Source organism: Culex quinquefasciatus, chromosome 3, assembly GCF_015732765.1.
Source record: "Culex quinquefasciatus strain JHB chromosome 3, VPISU_Cqui_1.0_pri_paternal, whole genome shotgun sequence".
Taxonomy (NCBI): domain Eukaryota; kingdom Metazoa; phylum Arthropoda; class Insecta; order Diptera; family Culicidae; genus Culex; species Culex quinquefasciatus.
The window spans coordinates 31859172-31879714 of record NC_051863.1 but is presented as its reverse complement, the minus strand read 5'-3'; the positions used below and the strand labels follow the sequence as shown (position 1 = coordinate 31879714).

The window sequence follows — 20543 nt, the reverse complement described above, 5'->3', positions numbered from 1 at the left end:
TCCGTTAGTTCAACTATCTTGGAATAAGAAGACAACAACTTCTTTGGTTGCTGTGCGCCCTTAAGCTTAAAATTTGTGTCACCAGTTTCACCAAACACAGTTAAAAAATCATAATAATATTAAATCTAGGGATGGGTACTTCTTTCATGTCAAAAAGTGTAATTTTTACTCTGCAAATTTGTAATTTTACCACTTTTCTGCTGTAGTGTCACTTTTTCAGTATATTTTTTTACTTTACACTAGAAAAAAATTAAACTTGAAATTACTGTTTTTATTTGCAATATTCAAAAGGAAACTTTTGTGCTGTTTCGAATAAAAATAATTTAAAAATGTCAAAATCATGCCGTCCGTGTCAGAAGGGATTAAAACACTATTTCGGACATCCAAAAACATTAAAAATAATACCCAGTAAAAAATTGTGTAAATGTTGAAGATTTAATAATACATCTTTTATGATGTAGTATTACCTCAATTTCAACCAAGTAGTGGAATTACAACGGAAAAGTGATAAATTTTCACATTTTTAGATGTAAAATTAGAAATATACTTTAACATGTAAGATGTACCCATAGGGACGTGGCGTTACATCGTGCTGCCACCTGGTTTTTTGAGGTGCAAAAGTGGAAAAGTGCTGAGTCATCGTCTAAAAATAGACGGCGTCCTATCTCGCCCAGCAAAATTAAGTCGATAAAGTAGTCGGTTTCGATGAGAAAAAGTGGAAAACGTGGTCTAAAAATAGCGACGCCATCCCCCTATTCCCAGATGTAATATTACCATGATTTTTTTACTGTGCACTAAACACCGGGAACCGGGACCGTGGTGTTTGGGTTAGCGTGGTTGCCTCTCACCCAGTCGGCTTGCGTTCGATCCCAGACGGTCCCGGTGACATTTTTCGAGACGAGATTTGTCTCACATCGCCTTCCGTCGGATGGGGAAGTAAATGTTGTCCCCGGTCTAACCTAGAGGGTTAGGTCGTTAGCTCAGTCCCAGCACAGCAAAAAATCCGATGGTAAAATCGCATGCAAAAGCATGCACATCACCTTCGTCAAAATAAACACTAAATATTACACGCTGCATGTACAATTTTTGCAAACACAAAAAAAAAGTTGCAACCGACGGGATTCAAACCCAGCACCAACAGTAAGGGCTGGCGCCTTAGCCCACTCGGCCATCAGACCGATGGAAAGCTGAAAGGATAAAAGCATATATGAGCTTGACATTTCGGTCAAGTAGGTTTCCCATACTGATGGGCTACATATTTCAGAGTGTAAAATCACATTAAATTGCATAAAATAATGCAATATTTATTTTACACCCAGGCCTTTTACACGCAGCTGGATTACTACTTTTTTAGCTGTGAGGTGTAGGAGTCGTCTCCCTGGGTCCTGCCTCGGTGGAGTCGCTGGTAGGCAGTTGGACTCCAATCCAAAAGTCGTCAGTTCGAATCCCGGAGTGGATGGAAGCTAAGGTGTAATAAGAGGTTTGCAATTGCCTCAACAATAAAGCCTTCGGACACTTAGTTTCGAGTAGGAATCTCGCAATCGAGAACGCCAAAGCAATGCTGTAGAGCGAATAATTTGATTTTTTTTTAAACAAAAAATCACGATTATTTTTAGGAAAAATGAACAAAATTACTCAATGACAAGAAGATGCTAAGCGTTAATTAACCTAAAGATGCCCTTGAAGGACTTGCTACGCAAGGTTAGATTAGATTAGATTAGCAAATTCCAAAATGATCGGGAGCTTAATTTAACAAGTCCAAAATAGAGACATCTACGCTACTAAACTCTTGATCCTGAAAACGCATGTCGGATGGAAAATATTGTAGTTATTTCATACGCAAAGAAGCCGCGGTAACCCGCCCTGGGGACAGTCGAACACATGAATCAACTTCTTCCCGCTCAGCTCTTCCGCGACCTCTCGGATCAACGCGATTCCCTCAGCTCAGCAGTGTGTGTTGCAGAAGTCGGGCGGGTGGCCCCAGCAAAGTACCCACAACTACAAAATCAACAACAGACAAAAACAAGATATGATAATTATAATTATGAATCGAACACATACACACAGGTTTTTCGCGAAGAATTTAAGGTACACACGAGCTCGTTTTGGGAGCGTTGAGGTCGGAGGAATGTCCACGTTGGTTATTCAACTCCTGTAGGGTTGACCCTATGGCCCCTACGGCACTGCTGGGGACATCAACCCTTTATTCCTTACGGTGAAGCTCGTGGGTAGAGCAAGCCACTGCAAGTGACTTCCATAAAAAGAGTCTTGGGCAATTATTTGCCATGTCGACGGTTACATTTCAAAAGGCATCATGTACATTTTGACACTTTCTAGGTTATTGCATATTCTGAAAGTACTCCTAATAAGCTACCTCTCCACCAAAAATGAGCAAAAGTTACTTCAGTAAAGTCTATTTAATCATGATTTTAAATAAAGTAACATAAACAAAATCTCTGCCATCAGCAGTCCCTGTTTATATAGCCCTGTCAACCTGTCAAACAAAAGACTACATGAACCTCGTGACGAAAAAAAAGCATCATGAACAAAGCGCCATGTACATTCGGTGAAGAAAAACGAATCATAACAAAGCGCCCCCCTCAATGACAGTAGGGTGATATCGACGTTGGTGATTTCAAAAGGAGTTATGTTTGTTTTACTCAAATAAAATTACGGAAATGATGTTTTATTGAATTTGGATGATCAAGTATCAATAAAAGCAACGTTTTTCATCGTTTGTTATTATCAGAACATCTTATTTTGCTTTTATATTAAAATGGGAATTGAAAATGGATGCTCAACATTCAAATGCGTTTTGCCTTCCTCACTGAGGTAAGGCTATAATCCTGCTCTAAAAATGAACTTTGTATAAAAACGTCGTAGACCCACCTTCATGTATACATATCGACTCAAAATCGAAAACTGAACAAATGTCTGTGTGTATGTGTGTGTGTATGTGTGTGTGTATGTGTGTGTGTATGTATGTATGTGACCAACAAACTAGCTCATGTTTCTCGGCACTGGCTGAACCGATTTGACCCGAACCTGTTGCATTCGACTTGGATAACGGTCCCAAAGATCGAGTTTTATAAAGATTGAAGTTTCGATAAGTAGTTCAAAAGTTATGTATAAAAATGTGTTTTCACATATATCTGGATCTCACTTAAATGTATGTAAACTATGTCTGGGTCCACCATCCGACCCATCGTTGGATAGGTTATCAAAAAATCTTTCCAACGAGTCCAAAACATTGAAGATCTGGCAACCCTGTCTCGAGATATGTCCACTTAAGTGATATTTATGTACTTTTTGTAGCCGGGTCTCATTTAAATGTATGTAAACTATGTTCGGATCCACCATCCGACCCATCGTTGGTTAGGTTATCAAAAGACCTTTCCAACGAGTCTAAAATATTGAAGATCTGGCAACCCTGTTTCGAGATATGTCCATTTAAGTGATATTTATGCACTTTTTGGAAGCCGGATCTCACTTAAATGTATGTAAACTATGTCCGGATCCACCATCCGACCCATCGTTGGTTAGGTTATCAAAAGACCTTTCCAACGAGTGCAAAACATTGAAGATCTGGCAACCCTGTCTCGAGATATGTCCACTTAAGTGATATTTATGCACTTTTTGGAAGCCGGATCTCACTTAAATGTATGTAAACTATGTCCGGATCCACCATCCGACCCATCGTTGGATAGTTTATCAGAAGACCTTTCCAACGAGTCCAAAACATTGAAGATCTGGCAACCCTGTCTCGAGATATGTCCACTTAAGTGATATTTATGCACTTTTTGGAAGCCGGATCTCACTTAAATGTATGTAAACTATGTCCGGATCCACCATCCGACCCATCGTTGGTTAGGTTATCAAAAGACCTTTCCAACGAGTCCAAAACATTGAAGATCTGGCAACTCTGTCTCGAGATATGCCCATTTAAGTGATATTTATGTACTTTTTTGATGCCGGATCTTACTTAAATGTATGTAAACTATGTCCGGATCCATCATTCAACCCATCGTTGGATAGGTTATCAAAAGACCTTTCCAACAAGTCCAAAACATTGAAGATCTGGCAACCCTGTCTCGAGATATGGCCATTTAAGTGATATTTATGTACTTTCTTAATCCGAATCTAAAAAATAGATGAAATTTGTGTACAACCCCTTCAAATCAGCCATTGTTGGTAATGAGTGAGGAAGGCTCCAAGCACATAGGTGGATTAAGTCAGTTTTTCTCAAAACGCATGGTATGTACATGATGCTTTTTGAAATGTTGGCGTCGATGTGTGTTTTACGTGGACGATGCGTAGATAACCGCTGAGGTACTCAGCTGATGCAACGATCGCTGCACTCTTTCGGCTCCAGCAGGTTCCTCAGGGTTTGGTACCGAATTTCCAAGTAATGTTTGGAGGTTGTCCAAAACGGTGACCTTGGTGAGGTATTATCGCTCGACTGAATAACAAAAACCCCAATCGAACCGAACTTTTTTGATAATCAATTAACGATAATCGCCGCGACGTGGTCAAAGTCAAAGGCGCTGACCGCGCCGGTAATCGATGTGACAGCGCCGAAATCGAGCCTTGAAGGTGTGTGCGATCGGTTGCAAATTAAAACGGCGCAAAATCACCTCGCGGCTGACAGAGGTGCTAATGTGACGACTGTCAAAAGCAGCTGCTGCTAAAGTTGGTGGTCGAAGCGTCATCATAGCTGATGCATGATGGTGTTGTGAACGGTGGCGTTGCGGGTCAGATCGCGACCAGCAGACTGATTGACGCGTGCAAGTACAAGCTTGTCGGGGGTTGCTCCAAGCTGATAGCGCTGAGAACTGTTCTGCGAAAGTAGAACGTATTGGAATCGTCTCGGACTCCGGATTCAACTCCAACTCTGTCGACTCGGACTTCAGAATAAATTACAATCTTAACCCGCACTGCTAGGTATATTACCACCTCTTCACCCATACAAACTGTGCCAACGAACGTTCTTAAACTTGACCTTTCTTCCGTTCCGTTGAACTCTTCGCGTACACCGAACACTCTACACCCCGAGGCCCCGAGCTCATTCATTCGTGAGATGGGTTTTCTGTTTGCATTAAAAGCTATTTGTGTTGGCTTTTGCGCTGATAGAAAATAGCATTTTCGAGGCGGTTGCCGCTGGAAGAGGAAATCAATGATCCGAAGAATGACCCGCTTGTATCAAGTTTCGACCGAAGATCGCGCTGGCGTATGAAATCGCCTCTCAAATCGCTTCTAATTAACTGGTGAACGCCAGGTATGTGTTCTGGGCGGCTGGGGTGTCGCATTACGGAAAAGGACCCAAGTTAAGAGATTTCACAACTCACGAGTTCGTATCGGTTGGTAACAAGAGATTGCAGATTGTGTTTTGGTTTCTCGAGCAAGATTCGCACACTGATTAGTCACACTGCTGGAAGCAGGTGACTTTGGGAGCGGTTTACGACCTTGGTACATACAATTAAGATAATGTAGGCCAGGATGAAGATGCTCGGCGCCTCTGGCTATGTGTTGTGGTTACTATTCCAAGAAATGTTGTTGCTATCGCAGAGATTACTCACAACTGTTACAAATTAGGATCTCTGGGCACGCAAGTGAACCTCTCTAAATATCGTCGTGATCGTGCTATCTTGTCGCACGTAGCTTTTTAATGTTGGTGTGAGAAATTACCCCTATTTTTTGTCCCGATTCGTCCCACATGAAAGTAGTGCTTGTAGATTTGTTGTTAAAAGCGTTTTGCCTTCCTCACCTTACTGAGGAAAGGCTATAAAATCACTCGAAAAATGAACTTCTCAATTAGACCTCCTAGACCCACCTTCATGTATACCTATCGACTCAGAATCGAATTCTGAGCAAATGTCTGTGTGTGTGGTGGGATGTTGATCAAAAAATTGTCACTCGATTATCTCCAGACTGGCTGAACCGATTTTGTCCGTTTTGGCCTCATTCGATCTGTCTTGAGGTCCCATAAGTCGCTATTAAAAATTACGCAGTTTAGTTAAGTACTTCAAAAGTGATGCAAAAAAACAATTTTGACTAAAGTTCGGAAGATTGTAAAAAGGGTGGGTTTTTGTTATACATTTTCAGAAAGGTATTTGAAAGACCTTTCCAATGCGCCCAAGACATTGAAGATCTGACAACCCTATCAAAAGTTATAAGCACTTAAGTGTTATTCATGCACTTTTTGGAGGCCGGATCTCAGATATTTTGATGAAAACGTTGTCCGGATCTCTCATGCAACCTATCGTTGGATAGGTAATCAAAAGACCTTTCCAACGCGTCCAAGACATTGAAGATCTGACAACCCTATCAAAAGTTATAAGCACTTAAGTGTTATTCATGCACTTTTGGAGGCCGGATCTCAGATATTTTGATGAAAACGTTGTCCGGATCTCTCATGCAACCTATCGTTGGATAGGTAATCAAAAGACCTTTCCAACGCGTCCAAAACATTGAAGATCTGACAACCCTATCAAAAGTTATAAGCACTTAAGTGTTATTCATGCACTTTTGGAGGCCGGATCTCAGATATTTTGATGAAAACGTTGTCCGGATCTCTCATGCAACCTATCGTTGGATAGGTAATCAAAAGACCTTTCCAACGCGTCCAAAACATTGAAGATCTGACAACCCTATCAAAAGTTATAAGCACTTAAGTGTTATACATGCACTTTTTGGAGGCCGGATCTCAGATATTTTGATGAAAACGTTGTCCGGATCTCTCATGCGACCTATCGTTGGATAGGTAATCAAAAGACCTTTCCAACGCGTCCAAGACATTGAAGATCTGACAACCCTATCAAAAGTTATAAGCACTTAAGTGTTATTCATGCACTTTTGGAGGCCGGATCTCAGATATTTTGATGAAAACGTTGTCCGGATCTCTCATGCAACCTATCGTTGGATAGGTAATCAAAAGACCTTTCCAACGCGTCCAAAACATTGAAGATCTGACAACCCTATCAAAAGTTATAAGCACTTAAGTGTTATTCATGCACTTTTTGGAGGCCGGATCTCAGATATTTTGATGAAAACGTTGTCCGGATCTCTCATGCAACCTATCGTTGGATAGGTAATCAAAAGACCTTTCCAACGCGTCCAAAACATTGAAGATCTGACAACCCTATCAAAAGTTATAAGCACTTAAGTGTTATTCATGCACTTTTTGGAGGCCGGATCTCACATATGTTGATGAAAACGTTGTCCGGATCTCTCATGCGACCTATCGTTGGATAGGTAATCAAAAGACCTTTCCAACGCGTCCAAGACATTGAAGATCTGACAACCCTATCAAAAGTTATAAGCACTTAAGTGTTATTCATGCACTTTTTGGAGGCCGGATCTCAGATATTTTGATGAAACGTTGTCCGGATCTCTCATGCGACCTATCGTTGGATAGGTAATCAAAAAACCTTTTCAAAAAGCACAAATTGGATTGGGGATCTGGCTACCCTATCATAAGGTGTAAGCATATAAGTGCCCTGCAATATGAAGATTATCCAATCTAGTGGTATGAATAATGAGTCAAATTGATAAAACACTGAAAAACATCGCCCTTTGTGTCTATTTTGGATAGCACCCTTTAAATGTGAGGAAGGCACCAACCACCCTAGGGTGGATTAAGTTACGTTTTTGTTTTAAAAGCGCATTTCGGTTTAGTAACAACACCACAGAAAAAATCCGGTAAAATTTTCACTTTTCTGAAGGTTTCGTGCTAAATAACTATTTTGAAAGCTGGAAAACCCGCCTTACCTTACTAATCTACAAACCTTGGTCGAACGTCGCTTTTTGACGTTCCGAGAAAAACGCGTTGTAATAGACGAATCCAGCTTGAAATGGTCGCTAGGTGGCTAATGATGTTAGAAATGACAGCTTCCATGTATTTGAATATGGGAGCACAGGAAAACTCAATTTTTAAGCAATAACATGATTTTTTATGATCAAAGTATTGATTGATTAGGTGTACAAAATGTGTCTAGAATGTTATTAATATAAAAACTGTTCGATTCAGCAGGAATTTTGTGCACCAAAAATAAATAGTTTTTATATGTTATGCATTTGATTTTGAAAGAAAATAACAAAAAGTATGATAATCGAGACATTTAGTATGGGAGCAGTCAAATCTCTCACCATCAAAAAGCAGCGTTAAGCTTTCGCTGGATTTGTCTATATTTGACGTTGAATAAACAAAAACTAGAGCACGCAATGTAAACAATAACAAAGAACGTTTTGTTTTGTATGGTTGACCATTCTGTGCATTGTCCCGAAGTTTGATTGAATTTGGTTGCTGGGATCCCGAGTTATCGTTAAAAATGTTTACGGTAGTCGGGCATGTACGTGTGTCAAAGGCGTTCTTATCTGAAATCCCTTTGGCAAGTTGTCGCATTTACTGCACATTTTCAGGGTGTGTTAAGATAGCACAACAAGATCGAAACTTCTTTCGTATAAAAAGTGACAAAAATGTGCAATTTTTTCGGGTTTTATTGAATATCTCAGGGTTGAAATCGAATTTTGGGGATCTGTGAAAGTCAAAAGTAGGGGCATTTAGAGTTGCACAAAATGGCGTTCTAATCCAATTTAGCAATCATACAGCGACGATCTGATAGGTAGTAAGCTAGTTGTACACTGTTAAAAATACTACTATTAAAGTCATATAGTTTGTGCTACGATCCTCTAAACTCTTTTAAGCACACAATCCAAGCCGATCTTCAAGATCGGACAATTTCCACACATAAATCTACGCTCGCCCCGGTCATCGGTACTGTCCACCGAGTTCGTGAACTGACTACGTACGCTGGTGGCGTGGTTCGCACACGTCACACCGATCGGCCGGCAAGAAGCCGGTTATGCTAAGAAGTTCATACGAAAGCGACTCCGTCTGGCGGGCTTGGGGTTGGGAAAATCGTTCCAAACACGTGACTTGATTGCCACCGGCACGGTGTGCGTTGCTGACATCGTCAGACACCGGTGAGAAAGGGACAAAATGTGATGTGATAAAAACATGTCAACCCAGAGCGCTGAAATTGATTAATGTGGGACACCAGCGCCGGGGCAGTGTCATCGGGTGTTGCGCAATACCGGCGGCCGTTGATCGCGAGGATCGCTGCGGGAACGAAGAATTCGTGATTGAGGTTTATTGAAAGTGCTGCGAGGTATCCGAGCAGCTTTGTAGCCGGTGATACAAGGGATGATCTAGAGATTAGCTAGTGTTAGTTGGTCTGATAAAAAAAACTTCAGTAAACCATCAAAAGACAACAAAAGCGTCCAGATCAAAACAAACATTCACAAAGGCGGAACAGAATCTCAACTGATTTACGAGAACGGATCAGCTGAGCCGACCTCCAAAGCCGGCTACCAAGTTACGCCGCCATAAATTTTACGCTTCAAAGAGGCGCCCGATGATTGAAAGTTAATGGCGACTGCTCTCGCAAACACTCAATTTTCTAAATTTCCTCGCCGCAGTCCCAGTCTGGCAAAGTTTTTCTTTAATCTACCGATGATAAGATACCGTCCTAATCTCTCGGCACTGAGAAACTCCCAGTTGCGGACGCCCGCTTCAGTTCAGACTTTTATTGGTCACTTTTACGACCGGATAGAACTTGAAAATCCACTCTCTGTCTACACCGAGGCAACTCTGTGATGTTCTGCGCGAGACTCTCTGTCTGTGAGGGAAAACATGCCATGGCCACACCGCCGGAACGTTACGGGTTTCAAAGCAAGCCAGAATCCGCTGACAGCTGCACAGTACTAAACCTTTTCGTGTATTGTTTACCCACCCCGAAAGTGGTTGTTTGTTGCTTGTCGCACCGAAATCGCTGGCCGCTGCTTTTCCTCCTTCCATTGTTGATGTTGTTGCTGTGGAGCTTCTTTTTCCGGATTCGTTCATAACGGTGTGACCGCGGGGTGTGTGTGGTACCTTAAACTTTGAATTCACTTAGTGCAAGCACATTTGGGTGAATCATTTGCACTTGAGCTAAATTCAACAACTTTTTTCACAGTCAGCTTTAAACACAGTTGTACCAAAACGTACTAACTATCGTGCATTTTGGATTGAGAATTTGGTGTTGTGTTTTGTTTCAGTGCACATGATGTATGTTTTTGACGGAACGAATGCTTTTATGTAAACAATATTTTTGGCTGTTTTTGGTTGAGAATTTAAAAACTGTGTTGTACGACATGGTTTACAAAACATTTTTAAAGAATTTCCCCAAAAAACTTTGCCCAAACAAAAAATGCGGGCCATTTTTTTTGTCAAACAAATACTCACAATTTAAATCAAATATTTTTCCAAGTTTTTGTCCATCTACCATCTAGTTGAAGTCGAATAATTTTATTTTTCTTTTCAAAATTTATCTTCGAATCAAACCATTAGATAATCGAAACACAAAAATTTTTCGTTTTTTAAATAGTGTCCATGACTGTCCATTCCTGAAAATATTTTTGTCGAACAGTTGGGAAAATTTCAAAAAAATGTCTAAGAGACATTGAAGATTGGACTGGAACATGGTTGCAGAAATATAGCGAATGAAAGAAAAAGAAACAAGAATACTAAAATTTTTCAAGTCTTGCCTTTCGGAAACTAATGGTCCTATTTTCAATTTTGGAAAATGAGACATTTGAGAAATTTTGTTTTGAAAATTTTAGAAGCAATTCCAACATTTCAAATGGGCAAAATATGGAATATTTTGATTCTAGAATAAAAATTTTTTTGACCATAATTTTAATATTATGCCAAAACCACTGTTTAAAAAAATACTAATATTATAATAAATAATAATAGAGGGTTAACCCTCTTCAACCTAACCCCGCCTTTAGGCGGGCTTCGATCTAAAAAATTGCCAAAAATCAATTTTTCAACCGATTTTTGATCTTTAAAAAGCATTGTAAAAAAGAAATTTAAAAAAAAATAGAAAATTTCAGGCTTGGAAGTTTAACTTGTTTTATGTGACTTTGCCAATGTTTTTAAAAATGTCATTTTTTTAGGGGTCAACTTTGGCTGTGTTTTTTGCTAACATTTCCTATATTTTCAGTAAAAAGAAGTATGCAGTAATTGTTGTAGTGTCCCAGACTATGCCTCTACGCATTTTTTTTTGCAATTTTAATGATGATGGCGCCATTCTGTAGCAGAAAATGTGAAAAACATGCAAAAAATGCAAAAAGTGGCTGTTGGTAGAATAGGCCAAATACTACCAAAAACAAACATAAACAAAACAAGATAAATGCAAATTCAAAAACTAAAAATAAAATAAGAAAAAACATAAAAAAAGAGAAGTATTGTTTTTTGTAGAACAAAAGTTGCTCAAGATGACCTCCTGAACAAGGGAAAAATAAAAAAACGAAAAAAAATTTGGGCAGTAGAGGGTTAAACATGAACAGTTTTGATAACTTTGCGTCATAGCTTAAAAAGCATTGTTAGTCAAACATATGTGTATTGACGAAATCGAAGCGTTTACTGACATCAACTTCAAAAATGTCAAGTTGTGTATTTAAAATAAGAAATGTAGAATTAGTAATTTTAATTCATGTCATGATTTAATAATTCATGTTCTATAATTTTAAAGAAATGCCAAACATTACAATTTTCAAGTCAAAACTGACAATTTTGATAAAATTTATAATGGGTTGGAAAATCATTCAATACCTACCTAAACAGAGCAGAGCAGATTTGTTTTTTTTATATTGTTCTACATTTTTGCATCATACATTGTCTCCAACTCATATTTCATAAAATGTGCCCACAGATTAAATCTCTCCCTTCCAGGATATCTCCTCCACCCATATTATTGCGTTACCGTCCGATCAGGAGCAATCAATTACCGGACATTTCGCAACGAGCCTCCCTCTTGCTTTACACAATTATTTCTCATCCATGTTTACCCAGCATTAATGACAGCTCTGTCTCCTCTCTTTTTTTTTGCTCCTCTTTCCAGGTACGACCGTTTCCCGCGGTTCAAAGTGTAAGCAACGCCATAAATTAAGGTAACACATCAGCGCCATATTTCATCGCGGCTGCTGCAGCAACCAATTATTGTACGAACCCCGCAATTAGGGCCTCCCTTTTGGGAAATTGATCCCCAAATAGTGGACGGCGGCGTGGCAGATCTAGATCTGGATTGGCTGCCGCCGGCAGTTAGAACCGATGACCGGTATCGACGAGGCACTACGGGTTTACACCCAGCTGCCAAAATGTGCCATAATTTTCCATATTTCAACACGGAGACTGAGGTCGTTTACCAATTGGGGACCAGTGATGCAAAAGCTCTTAAGTGCTCGCAAGCATTCACAAAGGCTCTCAACACTGCATCTCGTCGCGAAGTTCCCAGCGGGACTTCGCGACTTGACCCGTTCTTCTCCGTACGAGCTCGTTGGACGTTTCTCATTGTCTTATCGCTGCTACAGCGTGTTCAACGTGCTTCGCAAGGGTGCAGTTCCCGAACCGTATCCATTTATTTCGCCAGCTCCCCCGGACTTTGGGGGTGTGGAGACGGCTCTCCTGTTATGGTAACGTGTCGAAAGAACAAGAACGCTCGCAATTCTTACGCTGTATCTCCGAAACAGATGTTCGTTCGACACCGTCCTCGGATGGGCGAAGGAGATGGTTATCTCTCGTCCGCCTAACGACCTGAAACCTGTCGAAGTGGTGGTGTTGTCCCGCGCCCGAAATTTCGCCGGGTCGTGCCAAGATTCGCGAGAATCACGAAGAAATTGTCGGAATTCCACACTCTTTGGGTCTTTGTTTGCTGGTTGTCGTACTATCAAGATTCGCAAGAGAAAATAGACTCCCCGAGCACCACCGTCGTCTATTGGGGGAGATATTTTTGCCCGGACACCTCAATCCTCGGGCGCGGGATCTTCGGTAAAGTGCAGCAGCACCCTCGGAAGTGGACAGCCTTTTCTTGTACCAGCCCCAAACTCGTCGAATATCAATTTATTTCATCTTGACGATGCACTCGGGTGAGATTGAGGATCCGTGCAGAAAAGAGGGGGCGAGGGGAGGAGGCTTTTTGTTGGGGATAAGCTGTCACATTGTTTTCTCCAACACGTCAGTTAAAATGCTGCCAGTTTTCTTATTCGCTGCAGCCGTCGTACTGTGAAGCGTTAATCCGAAGTCGATGACAGATTGGGGAAAAGAGCTCTGCTGCAATGGGCTTTGTTCGATGAGGAAGCGTTTTTGCTCAGCGTTTTTTTCCGCTTGCTTGCTTGCCCTTTCTTCTGCTTGATGTGAATCGTTAAAGTGACGGAGTGGTTTAAGTCGAAGTCGATTGTTAAAACTAACTAAAAACTCCTTTGCGGTAGAGAAATTATTCTTTTATTTTTATAAAACATTATAACGTCATATTTTAGTTTCAAGATTATCAATTCGGTGTCTTCGGCAAAGTTGTCGGTTGCAGACCTTTAACCACACCCAGAACTGGACATCGGCATACGAGAGTATAAATCTCGAAATACCGAGAGTACTTTACTCATGGGTTCATCTTTAAAAAAAAGTTCAACTATCAAAAAAAAGTACTGGTACCGAGACTCGAACCCAAGACCTTCGGCATATTGAACCGTACCTTTGCCGTTTGGGCCGCCATGGTTCGGTGACTAAGTGGCGGTTATTTGGCCATTAGCTGTTCCAATGAACGAATGAACACGCGAGAGGACTATACTCTCACAAAATAGCACTTTCCTCACGTTTCTTTTCGTGAGGACTATCCCCTCGTTCTTTAACTTTGGATGCAGTATTGAATAGTGACACAGTTTTTTCGAAAATAATGTGTAATTTTACCTTGAAAAATGTGTAAATTCACCATTAATTTAGTGTTTTGTCACTTTATTACTCTAAGTTCTGGTACATCATAAAAGAAACAATATTTAAACTGAAAATTTTTCTGCATCCAAATCTACGCAACTTTTAACTGTGTGTGGCCTATGTAAATCGATTAAAAACTGTTGTGTAATTTAAAAAAATCTTCAAAAAACCAGAAGGCACTTGTAATTAATAACCCTTTTCTGGTTTTGCCATAAAAGTAATTTTCAATAAATTTATAATACAATTCCAATTCCAACTCCCAATAAATTAGTTTTGAAAAAAAAAACTTACTTTTTCTGCCATTCTAAATTGACGAAATGGTCTGCCTAACATCATCAAAAATAACAGTGCTGAAAGGTCCACATTTTCAGCACTTGTGTCGACATGTAATCTGCAACTTGTTGCATCAACTACTATTTCAAAATGCTCCGAAAACTTTCCACAATTCTTTTTTGCTCCTTTTTTTTATTAATTATATCATTGGAGTTATTTTTTCGCATCTTAAATCAAAACTTTCTTAGAATTTTAAACCCGTGGGTATTTTAATTTGGTTCTTATTTATTTGGTTTAAACTCCCTTTTAATATGTTTAAATTATCGGGTATAATTAAAACATATATTGATAATTCGCAAATTAACGTAGACATTTTGTTTTATTGTCAATTCTGAAGATGGCTTCTTTAGAGTTCTTACAAATTCAAAAAAAGTAAGTTTTTGAAAAAAATAGTCTTTGTAAATGCATTCTAATTATCAAATATTTAGAAGCCATAGTTACTCAATCAAAAATACAAAATAATTCAGCGATTAAATTTGATGAAAGACAAGGGTTTTAAAATGTAATTCAAATTGTTCTTTTCAAAGGTTTTAATACATCGACGTCGTCGTGCTATCTTGTCGCACCCGCCATTTTGACGTTCCGAGAAAAACGCGTTTTAATGTTTGACCTTGAATATACAAAAACGAGCGCACGCAATGTAAACAATAACAAACACGTTTTGTTTGGCTGACCATTCAGTGCATTGTCCCGAAGTTTGGTTGAAGTTGGTTGCTGGAGTCCCGAGTTATAATTACAAATGTTTACGGTAGTCTAGCTTGTACGTGCGACAAACGCATCCTGACTTTCCTGGCCTGAAATCCCTTTGGCCTTTTGTCGCACTTACATCAATTTTCATGGAGTGACAAGATAGCACGACAAGATTGAAACTACTTTCATATGTAAAGTGACAAAAATGCACGGAGTTTTTTCGGTTTTTGTTGAATATCTCAGGATTGAAATCGAATTTTGGGAATCTGTGAAGGTCAAAATGTGAGGCATTGTGAGCTGCACAAAATGGCGTTCTTAACTCAATTTGGTCCAAAATGCACTTACGACAAGTTAGCACGATGGCGACGACATGGTTACCACTCAAGGAAATTGTGTTTTTTGTCAAAAAGTTGAGAGATACTTGGAAAGTCGGAAATACTTGATTGATTTTTTTTCAAACGTTATGAGCTTCAACCTGAAAATGTTATGTTCATTTAAATATTTTAATCTATTATTGAATGAAAAGTTTTTTTGATTCTTTAAATTCCTTATTAAAATTTCAGATGTGGGCATGCATTTAAAAGGAAATTATATAAAAAATATCATAAATCATCTTTTTGAAATTTTTGAAGTAAGTTTGTTAAAGTAAAATAGTAACAATAAACTTTAGAACAATAAATGAGCTATTGTCAACTAAAATATAGCTAAATTTCAACGATTAACGAACGTAATCGATTCCAACTGAAGTTTAGAAATATTTTTTGCGTGATTTTTTTTCAGTAAAATTAATGAGCCATTGAAATTATCTATTCTTATTTAAACTTTTTTGCTTTTCAAAAATATGAAAAAATATTGATATATGCCTTTTTAAAAATACGCATAAAATTAGAAGTAACAAAACTGACTTTTGCATGAAAAAAAAAACATTTAAATACTCAAAACTTAAGAAATCATCGTTGCAAAATTGAAAAGGAAACTTGATAAAAACATACTTTCACACGAATTCTTAGATATTCTGATATTTTTTATGAAACAATAATAACTGTTATCATGTTTTAAGGCTCAGTTTTTAAAACAAATAATATGAACAAAATTTCAAATTTTTAACCCCTTTTCTTTTCAAACAAAGATATTGGATGGTTGTTTATGTTATGAAATTTTAAAAATGAAACTAGATTTTCTTTCCAATTTTTGTGAATGAAAATTTTGAGTTTTTAAGCGATTATATTTGTAAATACATATGTTGTGAAGTTTTTAGCTTCAGTTTATATGCTTGATTTTTTTGTAATTTATACAGAAATTTCGACGTTTTATTGACAGTTTTTTATGGGCAATTATTCTTTGAGTATGAAATGCCTATTATTTTTGTTCTGAAAAGTCGAGAATTCGAAAATGGGATTAGAGTTGCCACCTTGATATTATTAATATTTTTGTATGCAATATAAATGAATGAACCAAAATGTTCTGACAAGCGTCAATAGATTGGTTGGTTTAGCTAAACGAAACAATCATTTAGTCATTTTTAAAATTTTCATGAATAAAACATTTTATGAATAGATCAATAAAATGTCTCGTCCATTTAACAATCACTTCATCGCTAGACACATAACAATAATCCTCTAGGTTAAACTATTTACTAGCTTTCGATTTATGCGAGATGCTCGTCACGCAACAACAGGGCCGTTGAAACCCGTGTGACATTTTCCCCAGCCCATAAAAATGCCGATTAACATAGTTTTTCCGCTTTTCCGTCGCCCTAGACTGGCGTTTCACGTTTGGATTTCCCGCGTTTATTTTAATCTCTCGTGCCTTCTTCCTCTGCTTTGACAAGCTGCCCGACGCGTTGAGTCAAGTTTTCAGTAGTTCTGTTGGTTGTTGTCTGAAGGGCCTGATTTGTGAGACGAGCATTTTGGGGCATTTTTATGGACAACAAATTTTACGGTCGTATTTTCCACGTAAACGTCACACCGAGCACACGCACATAAATCACCCTCAAATTATAATGTGTGTTTATGAAAATTCCGTCCGCAAAACAAGGGCGATCCGCATAGAACGGGTTTGGAGATGCGAAGACCTTTGTTTATTGACGATTCAAATCTGTCAAGCTTGTTTTTTTAAATCGTTTTATTGAAAATTCAGAAATTTGGCAACACTGCTATTAAGTTGCAAGTTTTTAAGTTTTTTGAACAATTAAGTTAATTTTTACTGTCAAATGTTTTGAACACACGTTTTGAAAAACCGAGTTGCCAAAACGACTGATTCTAAATCGATTCAAAGTGTTTAAGACCCGCATAAGTCCTACTCCGTCTCGATCACCGCTCTATGCCGCACGAGACGTACGGTTATGGGTCGAAAGTCTAAGATGCATTCGGTGTACTGTTTACGTTTTTTTTTTTTTTTTTTTAATTTATATTTATTCAAATTTCTTTTCCATGTACATTCATTCAGTTAAAATATTATTGAGTGTCCAATCACAAACGATGACTTTTCACCTCAATTTTAAATACTAGCAACTTTCATTTATTCATGAAATATTGTAGCTTTCGCTATTCAGTGATTTCAAATGTAGGAGGTCCTACATGTACAAAAGGGAAAAGGGATACCTTAAAACTAACTTATAAACTATAGAAAGAGCGGATCAATGCAGCTGAAGACTGCAATGATTTTTGTCGAAATGCATCAATTATCTTATTGGACATAACATCCAAAGTGTCAACTTCGGCTAATTGATGAAGTTCACTGGTGCTGAACCAGGGAGGAAGTTTCAGAATCATTTTCAGAATTTTGTTCTGAATCCTCTGAAGTTTTTTCTTCCTGGTTAAGCAACAGCTTGTCCAGATCGGCACAGCATAAAGCATGGCAGGTCTGAAAATTTGTTTATAAATTAACAGTTTATTCTTGAGACAAAGTCTAGAATTCCTGTTTATAAGTGGATACAAACATTTAATATATTTGTTACATTTAACCTGGATACTTTCAATGTGATCCTTGTAAGTAAGGTTTTTGTCAAAACCAAGTCCAAGATATTTCACTTGATCCTCCCACTTTAAATTTACCTCATTCATCTTTATAATGTGATGACTTTTGGTTTAAGAAAATCAGCCCTTGGTTTGTGAGGGAAAATAATAAGTTGAGTTTTTGCAGCATTTGGAGTAATTTTCCATTCTTTCAAATAAGAATTGAAAATATCCAAGCTTTTTTGTAATCTTCTTGTGATGACACGAAGGCTTCTGCCTTTGGCGGAGATGCTTGTGTCATCAGCAAAAAGTGATTTCTGACATCCTGGGGGCAAATCAGGCAAGTCAGAAGTAAAAATATTGTATAAAATTGGACCCAAAATGCTTCCTTGAGGGACGCCAGCACGTACAGGTAGTTGATCAGATTTGCTATTCTGATAACATACCTGCAGAGTACGATCCGTCAAATAATTTTGAATAATTTTCACGATATAAATCGGAAAATTAAACCTTTTCAATTTCGCAATCAAACCTTTATGCCAAACACTGTCAAATGCTTTTTCTATGTCTAGAAGAGCAGCGCCAGTAGAATAGCCCTCAGATTTGTTGCTTCGAATTAAATTTGAAACTCTCAACAACTGATGAGTAGTTGAATGCCCAAGGCGAAATCCAAACTGCTCATCAGCGAAAATTGAATTTTCATTAATGTGCGTCATCATTCTATTAAGAATTATTCTTTCGAATAATTTACTAATAGATGAAAGCAAACTAATGGGCCGATAGCTTGACGCTTCAGCAGGATTTTTATCCGGTTTCAAAATCGGAATTACTTTGGCATTTTTCCAACTACTGGGAAAATATGCCAAATCAAAACATTTGTTGAAAATTTTGACCAAGCTACTTAAAGTTGCTTCTGGTAATTTTTTAATTAAAATGTAAAAATGCCATCCTCACCAGGGGCTTTCATATTTTTAAATTTTTTGATAATAGATTTTATTTCATTCAGATCCGTATTAAAAACTTCATCTGATGAAAATTCTTGTTCAACAATATTCTGAAATTCTATTGAAATTTGATTTTCAATAGGACTCAAAACATTCAAGTTGAAATTATGAGCACTCTCAAACTGCTGAGCAAGTTTTTGAGCTTTTTCCCCATTAGTTAATAGAATATTATCACCATCTTTTAAAGAAGGGATGGGTTTTTGAGGTTTCTTAAGAACCTTTGAAAGTTTCCAGAAAGGTTTGGAATAAGGTTTAATTTGTTCGACATCTCTTGCGAACTTTTCATTTCGCAGGAGAGTGAATCTGTGGTCAATAACCTTTTGCAAATCTTTTTGAATTCGCTTCAGTGCAGGATCACGAGAACGTTGATACTGTCTTCGGCGAACATTTTCAGACGAATCAGAAGCTGAAGATCGTCATCAATAATGGGAGAATCAAATTTGACTTGGACTTTAGGAATAGCAATATTCCTAGCATCCAAAATTGCATTAGTTAAAGATTCCAAGGCTGAATCAATATCAGCTTTGGTTTCTAAAACAAAATCATGATTTAAATTATTCTCAATATGATGCTGATACCTGTCCCAATTAGCTTTGTGGTAATTAAACACAGAACTATTGGGTCTGGTAACTGCTTCATGAGAAAGTGAAAAAGTTACTGGAAGGTGATCAAAATCAAAATCAGCATGAGTCACTAAAGGACCACAATACTGACTTTGATTTGTCAAAACCAAATCAATTGTTGATGGATTTCTAACAGAAGAAAGGCAAGTTGGCCCATTCGGGTATAAAACCGAATAAAGACCAGAAGTGCAATCTCTGAATAGAATTTTACCATTGGAATTTACTTTAGAATTATTCCAAGATTGGTGTTTGGCATTAAAATCACCGATGATCAAAAATCGAGATCTATGCCGAGTAAGTTTATTCAAATACCCTTTGAAATAATTTTTATTTTCCCCAGTGCATTGGAATGGCAAATATGCAGCTGCAATCATAATTTTCCCAAAAGAAGTTTCAAGTTCAATGCCCAAACTTTCAATAACTTTTAACTTAAAGTCACGTAACGTGCTATAAGTCATACTACGGTGGATAACTATTGCAACTCCACCGCCATTTCGATTCATTCGGTTATTAGTTATAACTTTATAATCTGGATCACTTTTCAAATAAGTGCCAGTTTTTAAAAATGTTTCGGTTATAACAGCAACATGCACGTTATGAACTCGTAAAAGTTGAAAAATTCATTTTCTTTCGCTTTTAAAGAGCGAGCATTAAAATTCATAATATTGATGGAATTACTTAGATCCATGATTAAACTTCAGGGTAAGAACAACATCATTCGCAAATTTTAATCCAATCTGGATTGCTTCCATCATGGATGTAGCATTACTCATTGTTTGAATCAAACCAAACAGTGAGTTTTGCAAAAAGTCATTTTTCAAACGTAACATCGCCGAGATCAGAAGATCCCAAAGCGTTGCCAGCAGAAAAATTTTCAAATGAGATTTGAGGTACCTGCCCAATTTCAGAAAGATTGGTAGAGGATTTAAAATTCGTGGATGAACCCGAACCCGAAACGACGTTAGCATAAGAAATGCCATTGCTGTTACCTAACTTTTCCACGGTAGGGGTATTTCTAGAATTGTTCGAGTGAGACAGCACGAACGTTTGATTTAAAGATGAAGGTACAACCTCACTTTGAGAAAATTTTGGTTTGGATTTCGGCTGATGCTTAGCACGAGAATCT

General features: G+C 38.1%; 1 protein-coding gene across 4 annotated transcripts in view; it reads left to right on the top strand.

The window, feature by feature from the left end:
* Nucleotides 1-20543, top strand: part of LOC6043247 (A disintegrin and metalloproteinase with thrombospondin motifs 9) — a 355560-nt gene that overhangs the window by 40213 nt on the left and 294804 nt on the right. Inside the window, exon 2 of one of the 4 annotated variants that reach the window (XM_038259919.1) lies at nt 11946-11994. The exons of the other annotated variants lie outside the window; for them this stretch is intronic. The gene's annotated coding sequence lies outside the window, so the exon portion shown is untranslated. The remainder of the gene's footprint in view (nt 1-11945; nt 11995-20543) is intronic. 4 annotated transcript variants of the gene reach the window in all.